At 34.7% G+C, this 17,448-nt stretch overlaps 1 long non-coding RNA gene across 1 annotated transcript in view; it reads left to right on the top strand.

Annotated features, from left to right (window-relative positions):
* Positions 1-1,327: 1,327 nt before the first annotated feature.
* The window catches only part of LOC309624905, a 62,318-nt gene continuing 46,197 nt past the window's right edge, over positions 1,328-17,448 (top strand). Inside the window, exon 1 of the long non-coding RNA XR_014242200.1 lies at positions 1,328-15,528. This is a non-coding gene — a long non-coding RNA (uncharacterized lncRNA). The remainder of the gene's footprint in view (positions 15,529-17,448) is intronic.

The raw sequence follows: 17,448 nt of genomic DNA, 5'->3' as shown, positions 1-17,448 counted from the left end.
TTTTCATATATCAGTGGATGTGATTTGCTAAAATATTGTTAAGAATTTTGGTATCTATGTTCCTGAGGGATTTGGGATTGTAATTTTCTTTCTTATAATGTCTGTTTGGTTTGGGGATCAGAATAATGTTAACTTAAAGAATGAGTTGGGAAGTGTTTTCAATTTTCTGGAAGAGTTTATTTAAAATTAGTTTTCTTTCTTAAATATTTGATAGAATTCACTAGTGATGTCATCTGAGCATGGAGTTTTTTTGGTGGGAAGGCTTTGAAGTAAAAATTCAGTTTCTTTAATGGATACAGGGCTATATGGGTTATCTATTTCTTCTTGAATAAACTTTCATTGTCTGGGTCTTTCAAAGAATTGGTCCATTTCATTAAAGTTGCTGAATTTATGTCTGTAGAGTTGTTCATCATATTCCCTTATTATCCTTTAAATGTCTGTTGAAACTGTGATTACATCACTTCCTTCTCCTAGTGTCTTCTTTTTGTCTTAATTAATATGACTAGAGATTCATCAATTTTATTGACTTTTTTAAAAAACAAGTGTTTCATTGGTTTTCTCTTTGAGCTTGAATTGCTCTATTTTTACTACTTTTTTAATGTGGAAACTCAGGTCATTAATTTGATACCTTTCCAACAAATTCTAAGCACTAATTTACTAGCATCCTACAATATTTGATATGTTGTGTTTCCATTTTAATTCAGTTCAAAATGCTTTCTGATTTCACTTTTGATGTCTTCTTTGATCCATGGGCTATTTAGAAGTATATTAGTTTCCAAATACTTGGAGGTTTTTCAGGTATTTTTCTCTTGTTTTCTAATTTAATTGCATTGTAGTCAGAGAACATATTTTGCATGAGTTGAATTGTTTTCAATTTATTGGGGTTTGTTTTACATCCCAGAATATTGTCTTAGTCAATATTCCCTGAGCACTTGAAAAGAATGTGTATTATGTAGCTGTTGGGTGGAGTGTTCTATAAATATAAATATGGTTTACCTTTATGGTTTGGTTTATGGTGTCATTCAAGTCTTCTATGTCCAAACAGATTTTCTACTTGTTCTATTAATTATTGTTTTTTTTTCATTTCTTTTTTTTTCACACACACACACTGTATTTTATTTTTACAAGAGATAGACTGACACCAAGCATTGTACATGGATGACCTCAACAAAAGCAACAATGATTGCAATTACCAAACATGAAAACACACTCATACTATGTCATAATATTGACATTCAGTCCAGTAATCCTCCACTGTAACAGCTCCTTTACTTTGCAGTGAAAATTGATTTGTATATTCTTTGCCTCTGAGTCCTTGTGGTGTTCTATTAATTATTAAAAGAGGATGCTGAAACCTCTGATTGTAATTGTAAATTTGCCAATTTCTCCTTTCAAGTTCATTAGCTTTTCACTTGATGTATCTTGATCCTCTGTTACTTGGTGCAAAAATCATTGTTATGTCCTTCGATGAAATGACCTTTTTATCATTATTAAATGATAATCTTCTTTATCCCTGCTAAGATTATTTTCAATGAATTCTACTTTGTTTGATATTAGTATAGCCACTCCAGCTTTATTTTGATCAGGGTTACCTTGGTATTCTTTTCCATTCTTTTATTTTTAATCTATTGTGTCTTTATATTTAAAGTGGATTGCTTGTAGGCAGCATATAGTTAAGTGTTTTTTTTTTATCCAATCTGACCATCTCTGCCTTTTAATTTGGTGCTTATACAATTTGTACTTTATGCAATAAGTCATATGCTTCTACCTCACTATTTGATTTCTATTTGTTCCATCTGTTATTTGGGAATTTTTTCCTATTTTATTGACTTCCTTTGGATTAATTGAATATTCTTATGAACCCATTTTCTCTCCTTTGGGGACATTAGTTATAACTCTTTGTTTTGTATGCAGTTGTTGTTTTAGCATGTATAGTAAACAGTTCTAATTATCACAATCTACCTTCAAATAGTAATATTCTGGTTACATATATGCACATAAATGTATAGATGTACATAAATGTATATAGAAGAGTTTCACTCTGTGTCTACACATCCTAGTATTAACCAAAGACAGAGTTGGTTTTCTGTAGTTCTCTCCTCTATGGAACTCTGCCTCCACAGCTTCTAGCTCCCTCAGACTCCCAGAACTCCCATCTCTGCTCCTCAACTCAGAGAGGACACTGTGTTCTGCTTGGGAATGTCCTACACACTCTGCTCTCCAGAATGTACTTCCAGGCAGAAAGCTACAGTGATGGTAGGACTTACCTCATTGGTTTCCCTTCTCTCTGGAATCACAGTCTTCATCTTCATATCATCCTATATCTTAAAACAGTTGCTCCACATATTCTGTCCAGTTTTTCTCATTGTTTAAGGCAGGAGGGTAAATCTGGTTCTGAGATATATTTTTAATATTGTTGGATTAATTTAACAAATATTTATGGAGGATTTGTGCACGCATTTTCATAATTGAACATGACTCTGTATATCTACAGAGGGACATTTCACTTATGAATATAAATACATACATATGTGTATATAAATATATACGTGTGTATGTGTGTGTGTGCGTTTCTTATCCAGTTTTGTATTCAGTTATACTAGCCTTTCGGAAGTTTTTGCTCTTTCTCTATTTTCTTGACTAAAATTAGGGAGTGTTTCTCAATTTCTTTTTTTTTTTTTCATTAGTCTCCCCCTCTCCCTGGAGCCTCTTTAGATAGGTTTTTTTTCTAATCCCCCACCTTGAAATTTTAATACCATAGAGACACTGTATATCTGTTTATGTACCGTGACCCTTTGGAGGACCACAGTATTTTAATACCTAAGATTTTTCCCCTTCTCCCAAAACCTGTGGATTTTGATCCCATTGAGAATATATGAAGTAGGGAATTACCTGTTCCTTACAAGTTCGTAAAGCTTTCATCTTAAAAATTTTCTGGGCTGCAGCTTTTTGGAAAAGGAAATCTTTGATTACCATTTTGCTTCTTTAATGCTTACTGGCCTGTTTGATATTTATATTTCTCCTTGGGCCAACTGGGAATTTAATTTTCATCTCAGAAATACAGAGCTGTTATTCAGGCACGACACACCAGCCTGGCAACCAGGCAGAATGCTTTCTGATTGGCACATGCCCATCCTGATTAGCCAGCACCAAGCTTTACTTGTTGCTGAGTTATTTAAATACTACCGTGTAGAGCAAAATCTATTTCATCTACAATTTCAAATATATTAAGCTATAGTTTTCACAATATTCTTTTATTATTTTTAAATGTCTTATGTATCTGCAGTTATTCCCTTTTTATCATTCTGCATTTTGCTTTATACAATCTTTTTCTTTCTTTCTTCCAGAAGACCATCTTATCTTTTCAAAAAAATTTAAATATCAGCTTTTAATTTTACTGATCTTCAGTATCATTTGTTGTTACTATTATTATATCTTGTATTATTATTGTTTTCTTATTCTTTACTTTGATTTCTGCCCTTAATATTTCTTCCTTTCTGATTTCTTTAGTTTTGCTCTAATTTCCTTTTTCTTTCTTCTTGAACTAAACAGTTAGCTCATTAGTTTTCAATCTTTCTTGATTCCTGATACATTTATTTAAATTTATAAATTTCCCTCCAAATACTGCTTTAGCTATGTCCATAAATTTTGGCTTAAAATACTTTCAGTTTATTCTGTTTTCTATATTATATTCATGAATTCCTTTTTAATCTAAAGATTTTTTAGTTGTATGCAATTTCATTTCTAGACTTAAAGGATTTTAAAAAGTTATTATCAACAACTGTGAAGAATCTTGGATTTTACCTGCTTGTAAGGTACCAAGGTAGCCAGTAACTTTCAAAAACAATGGCGGAAGATATGAGACTCCTGGATCAAAGACAAATGACTTCATTTTCTCATTGGTTCCCCTTGCCTCCTAAGTCCTACAAGAGTGATGCATATATGGGTCCAGGAGGATGCTGCACCTATAGTAGGTTTCAGTCACAGTTGAAGGACCCTGAGATTAGAAAACTCCAATCTTTCATAAGGGGGTATAAGCCAACCTACCCAATCTTTGCCCCACAGGGAGACATTACCTTCATTTTACTAGGGAGCAAACACACCTGCCCTCTGCCATGGAGGGAGATGCTATCTTTATTTTCCAAGGCTGTTTGCTACATAAACATACTTGAAAAGGTAGTCAAAAGCTGACAATGCCTCTGCTCAGAAGACATACAGAAACACAAGAGACCCATGGAGAATCATCTCCCAATAATTATTCTTTTGTAATTTATTTCTAACATAATTGCATTGTGGTCAGAGAATATAGTCTGTGTGGTATTGATCCTTGGGATTATTTGTGGAGGCTGGGGAAGGTCTCTAGGAATGAGAGCATCACACATCACAGAACCTGCAGACCAACTCCATTCCCAGTTCCTTCACCAGGCATTGCCTCCATTCAGAGAATCTTCCTTAAACTCCTGGAAAAAAGGAGATTATCTCCAAGAGGAGATAAACTTCTTAGGTTGCAATCCACTGTCATTGAGGGTATGGAGAGGAAGGGAACAAGGAAGCAAATGCCTTAGGGCAGCTAGATGTTATACACGTGTTCTCACTGGATTCTCAACTTGGGAGGGTCTTGAAGCTACCCTGATATTCTCCCCATCTCCCCAACCCTTCCATTTCCCCCATATGCATAACCGGGCTGCTCTTGCTAATTTCCAGTCCATGGAAGTGATGGGGCCAGAAAAAAATCCTGCCAAAGCAACATAGGGAATAAGTAAGAGCAATATTCACCCGCCATAGCTACACCTACTGCTCCACTATGCCCCCATCCCAGACTGCCATGAGCTTCTACACCAACTCACAACTGTCTTTGGTCTCCTTGTGGCCTTTTCAAAGTTTTGATGTTAGTTCCGCAGACTCTGCCTTCTCAACTCCTCTATTAATTCCTTAACTCTGGCTGCATATTAGCTGGAACTGAGGAGTATTTAAAAAACTCTAGTGCCCAGATTCTTCTTCTGAAGATTCTGATACAAATGGTCCAAGGAGGGCCCCTGATTATCAATAGTTTTTAAAGCTTCCTGGGTAATTCTCATGTGCAAGAAAGGTTTCCAATTTCCTCTGGGATGATTTAGGGGAAGGGACCTCACAGCCCAGGTTTCTTAATTTTCCTGTCAGAAGCAAGAAACTTGTATTTTGTTTAATGTTCAAATTACTGAACTCATATACCTAATAAAAAATATTTTTAAAAGTATCTTGAAATTTTGAACTGACTATAATTTGATTAATTTCTCCTATATCTTTTAAAATGCATTTGCAGATGTATTATGGCTGATTTTTTGAACACTTCAAATATATAAAACTTTCACAAATGCAGTGACTACAAAGCTTATTATTATACTTACACTTGAATGTATTCTAAAGCCTCAGAACAATGGACTTATTCATTTCTTTGATAATTTATGTGCTTGTTTTATACCTTCTGAGGGGATATTAGTATACTTATTTTAATATCTTCCTAGGGTTTTAGTAATATATTTTTATTTCTTCCCAGGGGTGGAGTAATATTACTAGACCCCAAAGAAAAAGTATACATGCTCAGCCCAGCCAAGGCAGCAGAATCTGGATTACTGGCTGATCCATTTTTGGTCTGGGTACAGGACACATCATCAGGCTGCAATAACTTCTGGCCTTACTGCAACATGATTTTTAAGGTCACACCTTCACTTGGGTTTTGTTTTTTTACAACCTGATGTCTTTCAGGAAATAACATACTTTTAAAGTCTCACTTTACCAGAGTTATAGAACCCAATATCCTATCAGTATGATATATTGACTTGGTCTGTTACCTTTTTAAAGAAATATGTATTCCTTATTGCTGTTTTATTAAAATGAGTAGGACCATCTAGTGGTTTCTCTTCCTGTAAGATGAGGCATTGGGTCTGGGTTGTAGTTTCTTCCTCTTTGGGACATTTGACTAATTCATCTTTTTGGAAGACCCTGTTGACTCTTTCTTCTACTTGGTAATTTTGTGTGATCACTGATCCTGATTAAGTGTTGGACTTTCTTTCCATCTAAATTATATGTTAATCTCATACCAACAAAACCAGTCTGTCCTCCTCTTGATAGAGTTCCTGTTTTTTCCCTAGATTATTGGTTTGCTCATTTCCATAGCTTTATTTTTTCCTCAGAAACAAATATGCACATATATATTTATGCATTTCTATACAAAACAATAATTAACAAAATATCCATATATAAATAATAGCCACTTGTTAAATCCATTAACAAGAAGCAAATCCATAATTGGTTATCCATTTTTTGATTACAGCTATATTTTTGTATTCATTATTTTAACTTTTCTCTTTTGAGAAATATTATGAATCCATGGTCTTTCATAGACTCAACTTGCTCCAAGTAACCATAATAACAATAATATTTTGTGCTCAAATTGTTACAACTTGGTCAATGGAAACCCTTAAATTGGGTCCTTTGGCATTCTCATATTGCCCCTAACATTAAAAAAAAAAATCAGATTCTTGCTTTCTGGTGGCAACAGGATATTCCAGTCTCATTCTGATCGTTCTTTTCCCTTTCCCAGCACAAAGAGCCAACTATTCTCTGGGCAGTCCTGTTTTATTTTTTTAATTGAAAAAAGTATTAGAATAGTGGGCATGGGAGGACACATATGAAAGATGGGCAAAAGTTTCAACACTGCTGTTGAGCCACTTGCACTGGAAAATGCGACTTTAAAAAATAAACTATGGTTTCCAGTGATTTTTCAAATTTAATGGTGTTTTATATATATATATATATATATATATATATATATATATATATATTTAACATCTTTATTGGAGTATAATTTCTCTACAGTGGTGTGCTAGTTTCTGCTTTATAACAAATTGAATCAGCTATACATATACATATATCCCCACAGCTCCTTGCTCTTGCTAATGGTGTTATATTGATGTACCCTACTTTTCTTATAGTAATTGGTATCACCTGATACCAAGACTTTCTCCCCAGAAACAACAGTTCTATAAATATACATGCTCCTAACATGGTCTAAGCACTGCTTTGAGGAATTCACAGTCTAGTAGGAGATAAGCTGGATGTAACATGTCTCTATTCTTCTCACCATAGGACCTTAGACATTGCTTGTCAGAATATCTCACTTCCCTTGGCACATAATACTCCTGAGAATAACTTGATGGAGATTGAGATCAACACAGAGATTTTAAAAATAGCCGTAGAGGTCTTGGAAGACTGAGATACACAGACAGGTGGCTGGAGACACTCAGAAACAAAGAAACAAAAACAAAGACAGGAAGAGATGAATGGAATGAGAGGGAGGGAGATGTGTTTTTGTGATGAGAAGTGTGGGAAAGAGAGAGTACTGAGAGAATGGAGCAGGAAAGATAGCAAGAGGATTACAGCAATATTTGAGACAAAAAATAAAGGGAGAAAAATAAATGACAGATATAGAAAAAATGATTAATTTTTAGAGAAGATTTACAGCAAGATATGAGAAGCAGGGAGAGGCATGAGGACAGTAAAGGAGAGAAAAATGGTCAGGATGAGAAAGAAAAGTAGAGAGAGGCTCGCTCGTACTATTTCTTTCCCATACCATAAATACAAGCCACAGACTCACTGATGGAAAAAGCCAGCAGAATTTGAATGGTTTTAGCTGAACTCATATTAAGAAGTAAGCTCTATGGGGGGAGCTACCTATTTCCATTTTCAGTTTTGCTTGGGCATTGGTCATTAGGCTACTTATTGTTTGCCTACAGCATCTTCATGTTCATCTTGTTGGCCATCTTAGGCTTTGTAAGCTCAGCTACTAGATATAACTTCCCATAATTCATGAGTTGGAAGATCTCTGCGTTCTTACATTCAGTGCTGGGATTAGCTGAAAGTCAAAGGTCTCACTTGCCCCACGCATGGTTGATCAATCCTATCCTGTCACCATTTCCATCATTGTCAGCCGGCTATACCACAGCGCAGAAGCCAGAAGTGTTATTATTCTTACAAATACTTAAAGCCTTCAGTCTCTGCATCACAATCTCACAAAATGCTCCATCACTAGCCACTTGTCTCTTCCCATAGTCCAGTTTAATATTCTCTAGACCACGTGACCAGCACTTCACAGAAATTTGTTGGAAGAATGGCTACCCAGTTCTGCTATTCCAATGTCAGCCAGGGGAGAAAGGCAGAGACCTTAGACATTTGAAAATGCATCAAGTTAGCATTTTAAAAGCTGATGGCCAAAACTTTCCTTGGATTCTTCTTCTCATTCTCTTGTTGCAAACCTCTCTTCTTGTTAATATAGGCTTATACCACCTGGGGTCTGGGGTCTGTCCAGGTTGACTTTCTCATGGTGGTGAGACTAAAGTGGACTCCTTTCCAGCCTGCAGGGATAGGCCAAGTGACTCATGGCTCCAACGTCAGCATCTACCAAGCACTGGTCCCAAAATTTGGTATGTATAAGAGTTATCTGGGAGCCTGTTAAAAAGGCAGGGATCCACTCGCAGGGATTTGGTCTGAGGAAAGGGGATGGGGGCAGGCATCTGAATTATAAGACTCCTTAATGTGATTCTGATGTGGGCCTCCCTATGGCATTCCTTGAGAAACATTGCCCAGAGTAATGACAGTAGGTCTTTGCTTACATTTTAGGTGTCTTGCCAATCCTGAACCCAGTATGACCCTCTGCTTGTGTCAAGCACAGATATATCTAAGTCTTCAAATCTTCTTCCCGGACATATATCCTACTGTTGCCATCTTCAACATCAGTTCACAGCCTGGATACACTGTTAAACTTGACTTGCAGAGTTGATGTAAACTAATTATGAGCGTCACATCTGTTTTAGGATAGGCAGTCTACTCTTTTAGTGTACAATATATTCCTATAAATCTGCTAGAAAATCAAAAGTTCAACAGAAGAATTTATATATTATGAGGGGCTTTCAGTCTCAGAGGGCTAAAAAAAAAAATGATAAAATTCATAGTAATATCCTACCTTTTAGATTCCATCTTTGATGATATTTCCAGCATCTTGTACATGTTCTTTCCATTTTGTTCTTTTCTTGTTCTTTATTGTACTTTCATCATTTTTAATCATTTCCATCTTTGACTCTATCATAGTACCTGTGAGATTTTTACTTCTTATCACTAGTATCAGAGTTACATATTTTTTCCTTTTTCCACTCGCTCTGCTGTGCACACATAGTGATGTTTCTAAGACCAAACAATTGGTTGCCAGACATGGCCACCATTAGGTAGCTTAGAACGTTCTTTGCCTGGCTTTATAAAAGTCTGAACTTTGTACCTGAAAGGTGCATAGAGGTGTCAGTGCAAAGGGCTTAAAAATGCAGGATGTAAGGATATTAAAAGTCTGAAGTTGAGAGCTGTCTCAAAAATGAGAAACCAGTTTAAATGAAACTGGTTTGCTATACAAAGTGCAAGATAAAGCTTTATTACTCATCCATATATTTTGCTTAATATGCTGGATTTCAGCAATGAAGACTTGAAGACAAGGACCTTACAGACTGGTGGAGGAGACAGACAGGTAAATTACAAGTAAACTCTATAAAAGAAATACAGGATGCTGTGTGTACATTCATAGGGAGCCTCTCACCCAGAGGAGGCTGAGTATGGTTTAGCCAGTGAAAAGGGTAGAAAAAAATGTTGCAAAATATCTAAGGCCTTAGAAACAAGAAACAGCATGGTATGGTGGCAAATGGTAGTTTTCAAAATGGATGTAACATTATTTCCCATTCCACATGCTTTTCTTGACCATGTGACTTTGATGTTCCACCAGATTAGAGCTGGATCAATGTGATTTCTGATCTCAAAGTGATGCTATGCAACTTCCGAGGCTAAGTCATAAAAGATGATAGAGCTTGGGATGCTTTCTCTTGGAACCCAGCTGCCATGCTATGAGGAATCCTAATCAGCTACTTGAAGAAGCCGTGTGTGGGTGTTGTGGGTGACAGGCCCAGGGGAAGTCCCAGTCTAGCATCAACCACCAGACATATGAGTCAATAATCCTTCAGATTGTTCCAGATGCCAGCCTATGCCTCTTCCTTCCTGAGGTCCCAGACATCAGTCAGCAGAGAAAAAGTCCAGCAGTAGAGAGGGCTTCAAGCATCGTTCCAACAGGACTCTTCCAGTCCTCTTCAATTTATCAGCAATCCCTTTTGAGTGTGGGTGATTTCTTTTGCGATATTAAAGAGCTACAGGAGTTCCAGATTTCAGGTCTGTACATCTTGTATTGAGAGCAAGAGAGAGACAACTCTCTTATTCCCAACCATTCAAAGCATAAAGCAAAACAAAACAAAACAAAACTGTACTTCTCTCTGATTGGCCCTACTGAACCAATTACTGATGCTAGAGAAATTCCATATGTTGATTGGCTTAAATCTGATTCACTGCACAATGATTGTAGCAAGAGATAAGAGACTATGTTAACCAACTTTTATCAATCAAGGCTCAACCCTGGAGCAAGGAAGTGAAGTTAATCCCACCAACCAAAATTCTGCTACACTGCTGGAGGGGGATATTTAAAAAACACATCTATATGTATATTTTTCAAATCACTTTCTCTAGACCATTGTTGGACCCCAGCAGTTTAAATGAGTGGGCTGCAGATAATCTGGTAGTTTCAGAGAGGTCAAAAATACTTTACAAATTGTATATATATATATATATATATATATATATATATATATATATATATATTCCACAAACTTGGAACATAAAATTATCTTCACAGAAGTATAGACATATTCCTATATTTTTATTCTTAAAGATTATCCATCTTCCAAACAGTTGTTTTCTGATGAAAATCAGTCAAAAGAGTTCCTCTGGGCTAACGTAGCTTCCCACCATTCACACTGTACTGTCTACTTGACTATGAGTTTTATGAGGCCACATCTATTATTGCTCACTTTTATATTCTGAGCCACAGCACAATGCCTGGCATATACTCAATATGCTCATAAGTACTCAAATAAATATTTGTTGAATGAATGTTTCCTTAATTTGCATATTTCTCATTTCTATTATAATGTATTTAGCCACAGTTCACAAAAAAGGTTTATTGGTCAAGAATAATGATGTACATATTAAATTAATGCAAATTATATAAATTTAAATAGTGAGCTGATTCCAGTGTAAAGAATGAGAAAATGAATGTGCTGGGCATATGGAACTGTGTAAAATGATGATTTGACATGAACAGATGAAATATAAAAGCGTGAATATGAAGTACAAATGTACATTATTAAGTCTATATAAAATTTGGGTTTTATTGAACTGGTGGTGCTTTTACCTCTAACTCTCAATTCATTGTTCATTATAAAACTATCATATATATATGTTCTAGGGAAGTCATTCAAAAAATAGAAAGAGTGTATAACTTCTAAATCCATATAGAGAAAATTATGGTTAAAAAATATCCATAATTTAATATCCAATAATACCCAATAATTCAAAAGGAAGCAATTAAGGATGAAAAAACAGAAAGAAATAAAACATGGAAGAGGTGGGATAAGTAAAAGCACAAGTTGAGGTGGTTAATTTAAACCCAGTTAATTTTATATTACAGTAAATGCAAATGAACTAAGTTCACATTTAAAAGGCTGGATTGTTAGACTGGATAAAAATATAAATTATATGCTGTTTAAAAGAAACACACCTAAAACATAAGGATATAGAAAGGTTGAAATTAAAGTATACAAAAATATCTCATTCAAATTGTAAAAAAAAGAAAGCTGATGTAGCTATATTAATATTGAACAAAATAGACTTTAAGGCCAAAGAATTTCTAGAGATAAAAGAGCTATCTCATAATGTCAAAAACATCATCTCACCAGTAAGATATGTAAGTTTTTCATTTGTATGCACTTAATAACATGCCCTTAAATGCATAAAGCAAAAAATAATAGAATACAAAGAGAAATGGATAAATCCAAAATCCTAGTCAGAGATTTTGAGTCTTTCAATAATCAATAGACTAAGCAGGAAAAAAAAGATAAATGATTTGAACAACATACTTAAGAATTTTGACCTAAATTGATATACAGATGTTATAGTCACCTTTCAGAACTGAGATAGACTCCTCAATCAAACTTTGGTTCAGATGTTGATACTGGTGATACCACACACATATCAACAGGACATGAAAAGTTTTATTATTCAAATAATGGGCCAAATACTTGGAAATTGAACAACACACTTCTAAATAACCTTCAAGTCAAAGAATAAATCACAAGGAAATTTAGCATATATTTTAAAGGGTATAGCTCTTCTGTTTTTTTCAGAAAACACAGTAGATGGGAACACTTTCCCACTAGTTTTATGAGGCCAACTTAACCTGGATACCAAAACCTGAAAAAAGATGCAACAGGAAAAACCTTACAGACCAATATTCCTAATAAACATAGACAAAGACACCTTTAAACAAATTTTAGCAAATAAAATCTAGTAATATGTTAAAGGATATCATTATATTATACTAGTAATAATGCAAAGCTCATTTAACCTTTGGGAATCAATCAGTGTAATCAATAACATTAACAGCATGAAGGAAAAGGGTCATATGATTATTTCAACAGATGTAGAAAAATGTTTTACAAAAGTCAATATTCATTTACGATAAAAAAACTTTCAGCAAACTAGGAATAAAAGGGAATTTCCCCCGTCTGACAAAGGTTATCTATGTAAACCTACAGCTAAACTTATAATAGTGAAATATCGAACTTTTACTGTAAGATTAGGAATAAAATAATGATGACCACGCTTACCATTTCTTTTAGACATTGAGCTGGCAGTCCTAGCCTGTGCAATAAAGAAAGAAAAAGAAATAAAGGGTATAATAACTGGAAAGGAAGATGTAACATTGTATTTGAAGACAAAATGATTTTTGGAAAATCCTAAGAAATCCACAAAAGAATCTATCAAAATTAGGAGAGCATGGTTACAGGATACAAGGTCAATATAGTAGATTCTCATTATTCACTGAAGTTTTATCCTATAAAGATGTTATGAACACTGAATTAGCAAATACTAGCATTTGCTCCTAGGAAAAATGCAGGGTTATGTTCTCGTGAACCTGAGTACAACATTTTTGACAGTCAATCAATAGGAACCTTTTTTTAATGCGTGCTTTTGTTTAAAGACATCTTAAAAAATATATATTGTTGATTCAATAACATTGAATTCATGGCCAACAGCATTATAACTCATGCCTGAACAAAGCTTATCTAACACAAGTATTTTTCCTGTTAGGCACATCTCAACCTTCTGTGCTTAGGAACACCAGAGAACAGTTCAGCACTACCTTAGGGGACATTTTAAACAGCAGCATCACCAACAGAAAAGATAAAAATGCAACAAATGTGACACTAAATATACCATGAAAAGGACACTTGTTTACATTGTGACAACTAAAACAAGAAGGCAGAATGTTGCCTTCCGTGACCTCAGCTGGGAGGTGTGTGTTGGTTGAATTTTTCATCACCCTGCTCATGTCTGTGAATGAACATGAAAGCACTGTGAGTATTGACTTTGGGGTTACAAATATCCTTTAGCAAATACGTGAATTTGCAAATACAGAATCTACAAATAATGAGGATCAGCTATATATAAAAATAAATTGTATTACTATATACTAGCAAAAACAATTGGAAGTGAAACTTTAAAATACTTTAAAATATAAAAAAGTCATAAATAAATTTATTTCAGAATAAAATTTAAACTGAAACTTACAAAATTTTGCTGAAAAAATGATCTAAATAAATGAAGAGATATCTCATATCCATGCATTGGAAGATTCAATATATTAAGATATCTATCTTCCCCAATTCATCTATAGAGCCACTATAATCCCAATAAAAATGCCCCAAATCATTTTCTTTGTAGAAATTGGCAAGCTGATTTTAAAATTTATATGGAAATGCAAAGACCTAGACTAGCTAAAACAATTTCGTAAAATAAAAATAAAGTTGAAAGAACTACATTACATGATTTCAAGACTTCCTACAGAGCTACAGTAATCATGACAGTATGGTATTCATGTAAAAATTTTTAAATGGAAAAGAATAGTAAGTCTAGAAGGAGACCCACACATATACAAGTCAATTGATTTTCCAACAAATTGCTAAGGCCATTCAATGGGAGAAAGGAACTTTTCTGCACCAAGTTATACAGGAACAACTGGGTTTCCATATGGAAAAGAAAATGAAGTTTGACCCCTACTTCACAGTATTCACAAAAATTAATTCAAGGAGGATAATAGTCCTGAATGTAATAGTTAAAACTATAAAGCCTCCAGAAGAAAACAGAGGAGAATATCTTTGCAAACTTTGGGCAGGCAAACCATTTTAGAGAGAACATCAAAAAGCACTTGCCATAAAAGTAGAATCAATGAATTGACTTTATCGTAATTCAAAACAGAAGTATTTTATCTAGAACATATATAGAACCCATACAAATCAATAATAAAAAGACAATTCAAATTTTAAAAATGGGCAATAGACCTGAACATTTACTTCACAAAAGAAGAAATAAAAATGACTAAAAAGCATATAAAAACATGATTAACATCATTAGACATCAGAGAAAATAAAATTAAAGCAACAATGAGATGGCTGAAAAAGCCACACTAGAATTGTTAAAAATAATAAAGGCTCACAACAACAAATGTTGGCAAATATGTGGAGCAGTTAGAACTCTCTATACATTGCTGGAGGGAGTGTAAAATCATACAAACACTTTGAAAAAATGTATGGCAATTCCTTATAAAGTCCAACTTAAAACTATTCTATGACCCAGTAGTTCCATTGAACAAAAAGACTTGTACAAAATATCTATTCATAATAGCCCCAAAGTTAGAAACAACCCAATAGAATGGCTAAACAAATTGTGGTATCTTCACAATATACAATAAAAAATTATCAATTTCTGATACATGAAACAATATGAGTGATTCTCAAAAACATATGTTGGGTAAAAGAAGCCTGACACAAGAGTACATACTGTATTGTTCCATTTACAAGAAGTTCTAGAAGAGACAAAATTAATCAATCAATGGTGAACAAAATTAGAAAAATAGTAGCTCATACGGGAGGGCAAGGATAGACTAGAACAACTTTTCTCAAGTGATTAAAATGTTTTATATCTTAATTGGGTTGTTGATGATATTTTCAAAATTAATCAGATTTTACACTTAAGTGCATTTCACTGTATATAAATTTCACCTTTAAAAAAAGGTCTTGCATAGAAGCAACCTAAGTGTCCATCGACAGATGAATGGATAAGGAAGATGTGGCACATATATACAATGGAATATTACTCAGCCATAAAAAGAAATGAAATTGAGTTATTTGTAGTGAGGTGAATGACCCCAGAGTCTGTCATACAGAGTGAAGTAAGTCAGAAAGAGAAAAACAAATACCGTATGCTAACACATATATATGGAATCTAAAAAAAAAAAAAAAGTGGTTCTGAAGAACCTAGGGGCAGGACAGGAATAAAGATGCAGATGTAGAGAATGGACTTGAGGACATGGGGAGGGGGAAGGGTAAGCTGGGACAAAGTGAGAGAGTGGCATGGACATATATACACTACCAAATGTAAAATAGATAGCTAGTGGGAAGCAGCCACATAGCACAGGGAGATCAGCTTGGTGCTTTGTGACCACCTAGAGGGGTGGGATAGGGAGAGTTGGAGGGAGGCGCAAGAAGGAGGGGATATGGGGATATATATATCTGTATAGCTGATTCACTTTGTGATACAGCAGAAACTAACACACCATTGTAAACCAATTATATTCCAATAAAGATGTTAGGAAAAAAAAAAGGTCTTGAACAATCTCTTCTCTGCACAAAAGCCACCCTCAAGTACACACACATACCTCACATTAACACATCAGATTGCAAAAATTAAAATCTAATTGTCAGGACTTCCCTGGTGGTCCAGTGGTTAAGACTTCACCTTCCAACGCAGGGGGTGCGGGTTCGATCCCTGATCGGGGAGCTAAGATCCCACATGCCTTGCAGCCAAAAAACCCCCCTAAAACATAAAATAGAAGCAATACTGTAACAAATTCAATAAAGAATTAAAAAAAAAATCTAATTGTCATTGAGTATGTGGAACAACTGAACTGTATTCTCTGCTTATGGAATGTAAACTGATAATGACTTCAGAAAGCAATTTGACAATATTTAATGCAGTTGAATGTGTGCATATGACCCAGAAACTCCACTGCCAATTGTGTACCCCCAAAACTCAAGACATGTGAGCACATATATTCAAAGCAGCATTGTGTGTAATAGTTATAAACCAGAAATCACTCAATGCCCACCAATAAGAAAATGGATATATAAATCATGCATTGGTCATACAGTCAAATATGAAACAGCAGTAAAAAAGAAAGTAGAGTTACTCCCATCAGTTATGTTTCTGGGTAGAGCTACTCAGAAACAGAATACTGAATGGAAAAAAAATATGCAAAAAATACATACTGCATGATACTATTTATATAAAATATGAAAATATAAGTCAATTCAATGAACTCCCTATGCATGTATGCATAAATAGGAATTGTATGAAAACATGAATGAATGATAAGCATCAAATTCAGGATAGTGGTACCTCTAGGGAAAGAGTTACACAGAGGCTCCAGTGATGTTTTATTTTTAAAATCTGAAGCAAATGTGGAAAAATATTAATATCTGTTATGCTTGGTGGTGGATACAGGGTATTTATTTGACATACTATTCTACCTGCATTTCTGCATGTTGATATATTTCAAGGTGAACAAAGAGAAGAAAGAAGTCAACTCTCTGATAACTCAAGCTTAGAGAGACTGGTGTAAGGAATTAATAGTTTCATTGTCTCCTGAAGAGAAACTGTAAAGCATTTCATTGCCCAAAAATATAGGAGTAGTGTATTCTTTGGGGTTGGGGTATACTTTAGCTCATTTATTTATCCTTATCCTCTTTCCAGAAAGGATTTGAGGAAGCTTGCAACAAAAGATACATACAATGAGCCAGGAAAACATAAACCTAAGTAGAAAATCAGGATCAAAGATAACAAATATTCCACCAAAACTGGTTAACCACAGTCACCGTGATCAAGTTTCAAACTTGGCTCTGAACTTCTTGGCAACAGGAACCATTCCATCTCCAGCTGACCCATAAAAGCAGGTTAGGAAAACTAACCTTTGTTCTTCAAGATTTAACTTAATACTCTCCTGAGCAGTATCTCTGTATTCTGTTTTGCATTTTTGCCTTGCTAACTAGCCAGGTTCTTCTTTTCACTTCTTTTGTCCTTCTCTCCTTTCCTTCCTCTTCCTTTCCTTTTCTTCCTTTCTTTTTATTCTTTCATTTATTTTACTCAGATGCCAGATGCTTAAGACTAACACTGGTTATGAATGCAGGTCCTATCTACTATATACTGGCT

Source organism: Balaenoptera borealis (assembly GCF_965194805.1).
Source record: "Balaenoptera borealis genome assembly, chromosome: 3".
In the NCBI taxonomy this organism is placed as follows: Eukaryota; Metazoa; Chordata; class Mammalia; order Artiodactyla; family Balaenopteridae; genus Balaenoptera; species Balaenoptera borealis.
Note: the sequence above shows the minus strand (reverse complement) of the source record. Positions and strands in the feature narration are given on the sequence as shown.